The sequence below is a fragment of the Gopherus evgoodei genome, chromosome 4 (genome assembly GCF_007399415.2).
Source record: "Gopherus evgoodei ecotype Sinaloan lineage chromosome 4, rGopEvg1_v1.p, whole genome shotgun sequence".
Lineage (NCBI taxonomy): Eukaryota > Metazoa > Chordata > Testudines > Testudinidae > Gopherus > Gopherus evgoodei.
Genome location: NC_044325.1, coordinates 31440403 through 31449664, shown reverse-complemented (window position 1 = coordinate 31449664; position 9262 = coordinate 31440403). Strand labels below are relative to the sequence as shown.

Here is a 9262-nt window from a genome sequence, read left to right as displayed (position 1 = left end):
CAAAAATGAACAGAATCAAAGACATACGGAATAACTTATTAAAATACAAACAAGTCAATGATACCTGCCTCAAATAATGAATGAGGCATTTTCAATGTTAAGGTGACAAACTACATCTAACAGAGTTGCAAAAACTGTAAGGCAAATTTGTTACTGCTCAGTCACGTTGCCTGTATGTGGTTCCCTTGCCCGCTAATCTTTGTCTCCATGCTTGTCTATTTATATGGTTATCTCTTTGATTTTCCTACATGTTTGCAAATTTCCTTGCCCACTTTTGGAGAATAATAACAATAACTCAAGAAACAGTTGCTCTCTGAGATGTTCCAGTACAGGACGTAAAGGACAGATTAGCGTGTGGATCCCATGTATGCATGTACACCTGTCTGCTTCTGGCTTCTTTGTCCACCACAGCAATTTAGAGTAATCTACTCCCAGCATCTCTGGCCATGCCCCTTTCCTTTAGTCATGCTCCTGACATACTTCCTATGACAAGGCTAGAGCTGAAGGGGCCAGCTGTATGTTACCTGGGCATTCCCCCTGCTATGGAAATCTTTTAACTGTCCAGTTAGGCCACTTTACAGCCCCTTTGCACCACTGAACGCAATGATATTTGAGGGAAGAGTGCTGAAGGAAGTATGTTGAATGTCTGAAATAGAGGATAAAAACATTTGGAGGGGGCTGGTTGTTCGTTGAGCAGATACTTTCGTAGGGGAAGATGATGGGCTATTTGTTGTTGTGGACAGATAGGAATTTTAGGGAATATATAATTTTGGGGAGTGATGGTTCATTGGGGGGAGTGATTTCAAGGGCCTAATAGTGATGGGGGACAGATATTTGTGAGGCGATGGGATATTACAGTTTAGGCTCCCTTCCCTTTTATCAGTCTCTCTCAGCTGCAAGGACTGACTCCTCCTGTTCCCTGGGCTCAATAGCTTAAGCAAGCTTGTGGGAGGTGGCTGCAATAATCCAAAGGTCTTTCTTCCCTTTGAAGAGCAGACACAAGCATTCCGGCAGATGCTGAGCCAGAGGCTGCAGTTCCACAGTAGGTTCTGGTTTCCGTTGATTTTTCATGCATGCATCTTAAAAATAAAAGGACTTGGTTGTTGAGCACAAGGACTCCTTACTTCTTCAAGAAGAACTGCACACCCAACACCAAGCTCCTGGCAGTAGGTGAGGAAACAGACCCATCTAGCTCTTCACAGCAATAGTTGCTGCTTGGTCAGGATTCCCCAGCTGTGGCCTCCTCTCTCACCTGGAAAGGACGATGGGCCCTCCTGTGCACCATGGATCCCAACTTCTTTCCAGCTATCTCTTCTGGAGGACTGTCAGCAGGGGCAGCCGCCTCCTTCACAGCCAACCACCCCAGGACAACGTGGGACTAGTGGTGAGTTCCTTTCCTTCATCTACCTGGCTTCAAACCTCACCCACAGCTGGGGGCATCAGTATGTCCCAAGGGTGCTCTTCTTACACCTTCCATATAGAGAGGCCAAAAAATGTTTTCCCACAGGCACTCCTGTCCCCACAGGGTGAAAGGGCAGGCCAGTTTTTCCCCAGAGCTCTCTTTTCTTTCTAGGGGAAGGGGAGTTCCACCCAAAGCTTCCTATTTCCCCGCAGGCTGGAAGGACAGGCTCCTCATCCGTGGGAAAGGGAATCTTCCTCTCACACCAACATAGATACCTAGCAAAATCCTGTTTACCTGACATGCCCTTTTATATGAGTCTTAATTACATTACCCAACAGAAATCACTCAGTAACTGCTCCCAATTATCCTAACACTAGATTGTGAGTCTAAATGACATCCTCCCCCACAAACACCTTACCCAGCAACTCCTCCCTATTGTAGCATCCCCTTTTTTGTCCCACCGTGTTTCATGGATGCACAAGGCGGTCTTGTGTGACTCATTTTGAGGTAAACATCTGTGCAAATGTAGCTCTCAACCAAAATAATATTATTTCTGTATAGATTTTATGGAAAACAGAAAAATACACAGAAAATGCACTGTATTTATAGAAATAGCTGCAAAGCTGATAAACCCTGAGGACACTTTTGAAAGTTCTTTGTGTTTGTAGTGGTCTGAGATTTAAAATCACAGTTTGTTTTTTGGTTGATTTGAAATAATTCTACTAGTGAGTCTCATTTAAATTTGTATAATAATTCTCTGTTGTTTGTTCTTCCTTTAGAATCTATCACATTACTGGGATTAGAGTGGTAGTAATTCAGTAATATATCATTTGGTCGGCAACAGACTGCTTCCTTTGGAAGCGTTCCAACTTTTCTAGCTTCAGTTAACCTTCTTTCCTTTGATTCAGGAGACTGTCATTGGTTTATCAGCATTTTCCCTGGCTGTCCTTGGACCAGCTGGATGGTTCCTGTTCCACCTTCCGAGCTATAAAAAGAAGTAGAAGATGTGCTTTCCTATTTAAGACCTGGCGCCTCAGATCTGCTGTAAATATTCCTTTATGGAGCATCTTTAAAGCAAGAGTGTCAACCTGAAGTCTAATCAACAAAAAAAATAAATGAGTTAAATGCTAGTTTCAGGTTCTATATCAACTATGTTGTTACTGTGTGAAAAACTCACACAAGCAGGGAAAATTACTAATTCAGGTCCCCATCCTGCAATGCCTCATGCAGGTACTCAAGTTTATGCTCTCTGAGGAGTCTCGTTGACTCCAGTGGGCTAAGGTTAAAAGTTAAGCAAATGCATAACTATTTGCAGGAGTGAGGCCTGACCATATATGGAAAACAGTAAAACTGACACAAATTGCCATAGTGTGGCTGATCTAAGTGGGTTCAACTACACTGACTTCAACTGAGTTGCACTGAGCAGACCCAGACTGAGTTTGGCCCAGTGTGCTTTCAAAAGTGTAAGCTAAGCTAACTGAAAAAAATACAAAGAAATCATTATTTTTAAACTCTTTTTCTCCTTTACAAATATTAGGGGTTCATTTTAATAATAGGAATAAATATTGACAGAGAAGGGTGATTTTTAAGTTGATTGTTTCTCTTTAACTCTTTGTGTCTCTTCTGTGTCAATAGAAAAACCTGTGCATTCCCACTAGAATAAATGTATCCTGCAAATTGCTGTTGGCAGAAACATCAATTTGTTTTAAACTTTTATGTTAGATTTATGTGAAGGATTTTGCCATTTTTTATGTTTATAATGGATAGAATGGAAATATTTTAAAATCTAGTCTTCATTTTAAGTAAGTAAAGATAAGGGTTCAATATGTCACACTTACATGGTATTATTCTTGGTTCAAGTCATATCTCTTAATGAGTACATTTCTGGTTTGCAAAAATATAGAGTCCACCCTCTATGATGCTTGATACAAATCATATTCTGCTAGCTGTCCGTCTCCATTAAGGGTAAAACAACTCACTGTAACATGAAAATACAGCTTCTGAAAACATGGATTTCAGTGCAACTTCTTTCTCAGCGAAGTGAAAGTATAAATTCTTAGTATGCTTCTAAAATGTAATTTTCAAAAAAGCTGAACTGTCTGGTTCTTCTCCACCACTTTAAATGCTTTTAGACATTTATGAATTGGAGAGAATGGGGGCTCTTTAATAGCTTATAAATAGTGATGCTGTTTTATTCTTCGCAGAAAAATATAGCCCTGTCACTGTAATTCTACCAGCGTGATTCAACGTTCATTGATGTTTATGGAAGGATTCCCACAGATTTCAATGAGCTTTGGATTGGGGCCTAGATTCTTGATCTCCAGAGAACAAACCATGCCAGTATTGATTAGATGAAAACAGAAAGATAGCTGCAGGAAGACACTGTGGAGCACTGATTTTGTAAACATAAGTAGTCAATGGGACTATTCATCTGTATTAAATTACTCAGTGTGCATATATTCTTGCAGGATCAGGGGCCTAATTTGGTTATTCCTACCTCATTTAATATACAAGAAATAACTTAGTAAGACATGATATATTTTAGTTACTGTATTTGTCCTTCTAAGATATGATAATATCTAGTGAGATTGTCTGTTTAAAACAAAGTAAATAAAGTAAGTCAAAAGCTCATTGAAGCAATTGGAATAGCACTAGATGAAAGTCTGGTAAAAAAATTGTTTAACATTTGGAGACATAAGAACATAGACATATTTATCTTTTAGTAGAAATGCTTCTAGAAATCAGAGCAGTTATCTGGAGAATTGTTTAAAATATAAGCATTTTTCAGAAATAAAAGAACATTCAAATATCCAGCCCATCTTTAGATGTGTTTCTCTTTCTGCAATGGGAATAGGGTTTCACGGTTCATTAACAATATTCCTTAGCTCTGATACAGCACTTGTCACCAGGAGGGCTCAAACTCCTTTACAAAGATAGGTGAGTATCATTGTCCTATAACCCGCATCACAGGGTACGTCTTCATTACCGGCTGTATTGGCGGGTAGCAATCCATTTCTCGGGGATCGATATATTGCGTCTCTCTAGGCACAATATATTGATCCCCGAATGCGCTTCTGTCGACTCCGGAACTCCACCAACGCAAACAGCGGTAGTGGAGTCAACAGGGGGAGCCGCGGACGTCGATCCTGTGCTGTGAGGATGGTAGGTAACTCTATCTAAGATACTTCGACTTCAGCTACGTTATTCACGTAGCTGAAGTTGTGTATCTTAGATCGATCCCCTCCCCTAGTGTAGACCAGCCCACAGATTGGGAAGCTGCAGAAAAGAGTCTTGCCCGAGGTGACATAACAATTTAGGGGTAGAGCTGGGATTAGAACCCAGGGATAAGATTCTGTTCTGTCTCTCTACAGGGCACAGCACAAATCTCATAGCCCAGTGAGGGTGCAATGGTGGCTTTAAACCACCTTTGTGCCCTCCCAATCCTAGGCTACTCTGGGGCAGTGGTTCCCAAACTGGGGTTTGTGAACCCCTGGGGGTTCGTGAAATGTTACAGGGGGTTCTTGGGGAAAAATTCCCTAATGGCAGACAGAGCTGTACCTAGGGATCCTGGGCAGCACAGGACCAGCAGCCCAGAGACCCTGGACTTCCAAGAGCTAAGCAAATCAAAGCAAGCGTATCTATCACATGAAGGAGATTTAAATTTCTAGACTCCTTATAGAAAATGGAAAGGGAGGTGGATATTTTTTGCTGTTTTTAAATTAAATAGGCAGCTAGTATTGTTTTTAAAATTATTATGAAGAACAAGTTTAAGCTTTGTTGTAACATGTGTTGTTTGCCTGGACTGCCCAAGACCTGAATGCTTGTGTAGAAGGAACTCTTTGAGTTGGCTTCTTAAATACCTTCATGCTGTTTCACATCTTATACTCCTTGATGAAACATAGGAGCCTTGTCTTATAACAAGCTTATTCAAACTGATACAAGGTACGAAAGTGAGATGTTGGAAGGGTGTTGCCATTTCATAATACAATAAAAATACTGTAATGATAAATAATAATAAATAGTGTGTAATAAGCATGTCATAAAAACAAATTTCATATTTCCAAGATCACTGCTCTTACAGTTTATACTCGGTTAAAGGAGAAAATCCTGGCAATATTCATTTTTAGGAGAGGGTTCATGAGACTTGACATTTTAATGAAAGGGGTTCACAGGTTGTTAAAGTTTGGGAACCACTCATCTAGGGACTAGTGGGGCCCTTGACAAACTTTAGACAACTGTGGTGCCTGTCCAAATTACAGCAACCTCCTTGGAATGCCATAGGTGCTGCAGTGCCGCCTGGAATTGTTGCAGAACTGTACACAGTGTGTCCCCTTCCTTAGCCCCAGCTCTGGGATACCCCTATGCCAGGAGTTGCTAGGGAGTCCTCAGAAGGCAACATTATGGCTGTCTGCTGCAGTTCCTGTGCCAGCAGAATGCGCTCGGAGCTGGGGCTTTTAGTGGTTCTCTACACCAGGGTGGTGCTTTTACCAGGTGCAAAGGGGCCAGAGCAGGAGTGAAGAGGGTGATTTTTTAAACACTTTCCCTCTCAACTCATAAAATGCACAGGTCTGCTTTTGGTCTACAAATAGTTGGTTTGGCCAATTTTGGGTAAAGAGAGGCATAGAAGAAAGTAAAATGAAATTCATGCTTTGTGGAAAAGTCTTGTGGGTGACATGCATTTGCACAAACATGGCATGGTTAAATGACTGTTCCTAACACTGTGTTCCTTAGGGCTAATCTGTTAATAGTCCAAGTCTATGTTCATCAGGATGGTACTAATTCTCAATGTGGGATGTCACTTACTTCTCTGAACCCCTCTGCCATGGCAACAAACTAAGTATTTTGATTTTTTGATGGCTAAAGAAATTACTCAATAATTAAGAGTATTTACCATAGCTGTTAGGTATTTTTAGCTCACAGATACTGGCATTTCTCCCTGGGTGAAATTCACTCTATGCAGGGAGCCAATATGAGATCTAACCCACTTAAGTCCTATTTCGAGGTCTTAAGTGATGCACAAACATGTGCTGGTCCTCTGCACAGAAGTGAATTTCACTCACTATGATCACTAACAGAATATACTGCTATTGATGCCCAGGCATTCATCTTGCTGATGTCACATTAACCCAGAGATCATGAGCCCAAAGGAACAATTCCTTCCCACAGCTCCTCCTGAGTCAGCACATATACGTGTTGCCCGTTATTCTGGGCTGAGCCTAATGACTCAGTTTAGCCCTACATCACATGGATGTTTTCCTCAGCTGTAAATGATAATACCTATCTACCTCATAGGCATGCAGTGAAGATTAATGCTTATTTAGGATTTAGGGACAAATAAAATCAAACAGGATCTGACCATTGTTGTGTGTTGTGTTGTGTGTGATGAGGTGTACAAACATTGCACCACAAAGGAAGGGGTTAAGGAGCTACTCTGAGTCCAGCTAATCCCTCCCCACTACACCTGCACAGCATGCCTGGGGTGGAGGAGAAGCTTAAAAGGAGAACAAACTAGCTCACTAGCAGTGGAGGATAATAGCCTTGTATTCTGTTAGCTTTTTGTAGTGAGTCCTGTGAGGGTGTTCAGCTGCCTGGGATCTCTGACTCTGTGACTATCATAAACAGATAGTTAAGGGTTAATGTCTCTTTTACCTGAAAAGGGTTAACAAACAGGGACCTAAACAGAGGACCAATCAGGAAACAAGATACTTTCAAATCTAGGTGGAGGGAAGCCGTTTGTGGGTTTTGGGTTTGTGGGTTGTTCTCTCTGGGTCCTGGACGGGACTAGAGGTGCAACCAGGTTTCTGCCAATCTCCCTGATACAGTCTCTTGTCTATTCAGAATAGTGAGTAAGTACAAAGGCGGTTATGGTCTTTTAATTTGTTTTTCTTTATTTGCAGATGTGTACTTGCTGGAAGTAGCTTAAATTGTGTGTCTGCTGGAGAAAGCTTCTTTCTATTGTCTATAAGCTAAAAAACCCTGTATATTTACCATCTTGATTACAGAGACAGTTTTATGTTTTTTCCTTCTTTATTAAAGTTTTCCTCTTTTTTAGAACCTAACTGATTTTTTTGGGGTTATCTTTTGTAAGACTCCAGGGAAGGGAGTCTGCACTCACCAGGGAATTGGTGGGAGAAAGGAAGGGGAGGAGGGAAGAAAAACCTACTCTCTGCATTTATCTCTGTATCTCTCTCTGGGGAAGAAGGGAGGGGGAAGGTAACATTCCTCTCAGGGTGGGGATTCAAGGAATTGAATCACGGTGGTCTCCTAGTGTACCCAGGGCGGGAAAGAGCTGGGAGGAAGAAAGGAGGGGGAAGGGAAATGGTTTATTCCCCTTTGTTTTGAGACTCAAGGAATCTGGGTCTTGGGGGTCCCCAGGGAATGGTTTGGGGGGACCAGAGGGTATCAGGCCCTGGAATTCCTGATTGGTGGCAGCGCTACAGAATCTAAGCTGGTAATTAAGCTTAGGGGAATTCATGCTAGTACCCATATTTGGACGCTAAGGTTCAGATTTGGGAATTATACTATGACATGTTGGCAGCGTGTGGGAAAGTAGAATCCAAAAGCCAGTAATATTATTATTTTTCTTTTTATCTGCTAGCTGCTTGTAGCAGAGAGAGGGTTTTCAAAACTACAGCCAGAGATTTTTTTTTTCCTTGCTCCGTTCTGGCTGTGCATAGAGATTGCCTCAGGCAAAGGCCATTAAGTTTAACAAGGGTCTTTTGTTAGACAATAGAACTCCAGCTGTGAGTCAACTACACCAGCAGAACACACATGCAAATGAAGGTTTCTTTTGTTCTAGTTTTCTCCAGGAAGGCCAGTTAGAAAGGCACTGTTGCTAGGCAACCCAAGAAGTAACAGAAAAGCTGCAGTTCAGGCAATAAACACCAGAGGGCACCCCAAAACAAGAAAGCAGGAACCATGACTACCAAGGATGCCCTGAAACAGGAACGAGTGAGACTGGAGGCAGAGGAACAAATCAAAGACGCAGACCACAGGTGAGACATGGAAAAAAAACTACAAGAGATGGAGCTGAGAAAAACAGAAAGAGAGGCTGCCCACAGGAGAGAGCTGGAAATAAAAGAGAAAGAGTTGGAACTCCAGAGGGAGGCCTACCAGCAGACCCTGGCATTAGAAAAGGCTAAGCAACAGAACCCAGCCAATCCTAACAACCCGTCTCAAGTTGTTGTTTCACATCCCCCAAATTTTCCCACCTACAAGGCAGGTGATGACACTGAGGCCTTCTTAGAAAATTTTGAAAGAGCCTGTCTTGGGTACAGCATCCCTGAAGACCAGTACATGATAGAGCTGAGACCACAGCTCAGTGGACCTTTAGCAGAGGTGGCGGCTGAAATGCTTAAGGAGAAAATGAACGACTACAAACTTTTTCAAACCAAGGCCAGATACTGAATGGGGATCACACCTGAACATGCCCGTCGGCGGTTCAGAGCACTAAAATGGAAACCAGATGTGTCATTCCCCCGACACGCCTACCACATTGCAAAGAATTATGAAGCCTGGATATCAGAAACAAAGGTTAACAATCTGGATGAGCTGCACCTCCTGATACAAATGGAGCAGTTCTTAGATGGTGTTCCTGAGGAAATAGAAAGGTGCATCCTAGATGGAAAGCCAAAAACGGTAATTGAGGTGGGGGAGATTGAAGCCAAATGGATGGAAGTAACAGAAAAGGAAAAAACCTACTGTCAAGGGGAACGAATACCCCAGGGGGCACATCGACAATAAACCCTATAACCGAGGGCAGCCCAAGACCCCACCTACAACCCAAGGAAAGCCACAGATGCCCTATTCTTCCACCTCACCAGTCTCCAGTAACCCACCTCGGCCCAGTGACCAGTCAGC

General features: G+C 42.3%; 1 long non-coding RNA gene across 1 annotated transcript; it reads left to right on the top strand.

Annotated features, from left to right (window-relative positions):
- The first annotated feature begins 269 nt into the window (after positions 1–269).
- Positions 270–4213, top strand: LOC115651360. The gene is made up of 2 exons (XR_004000336.1): positions 270–1384; positions 2311–4213. It is a non-coding gene; the product is annotated as an uncharacterized LOC115651360 (long non-coding RNA).
- The last annotated feature ends 5049 nt before the right edge of the window (positions 4214–9262 follow it).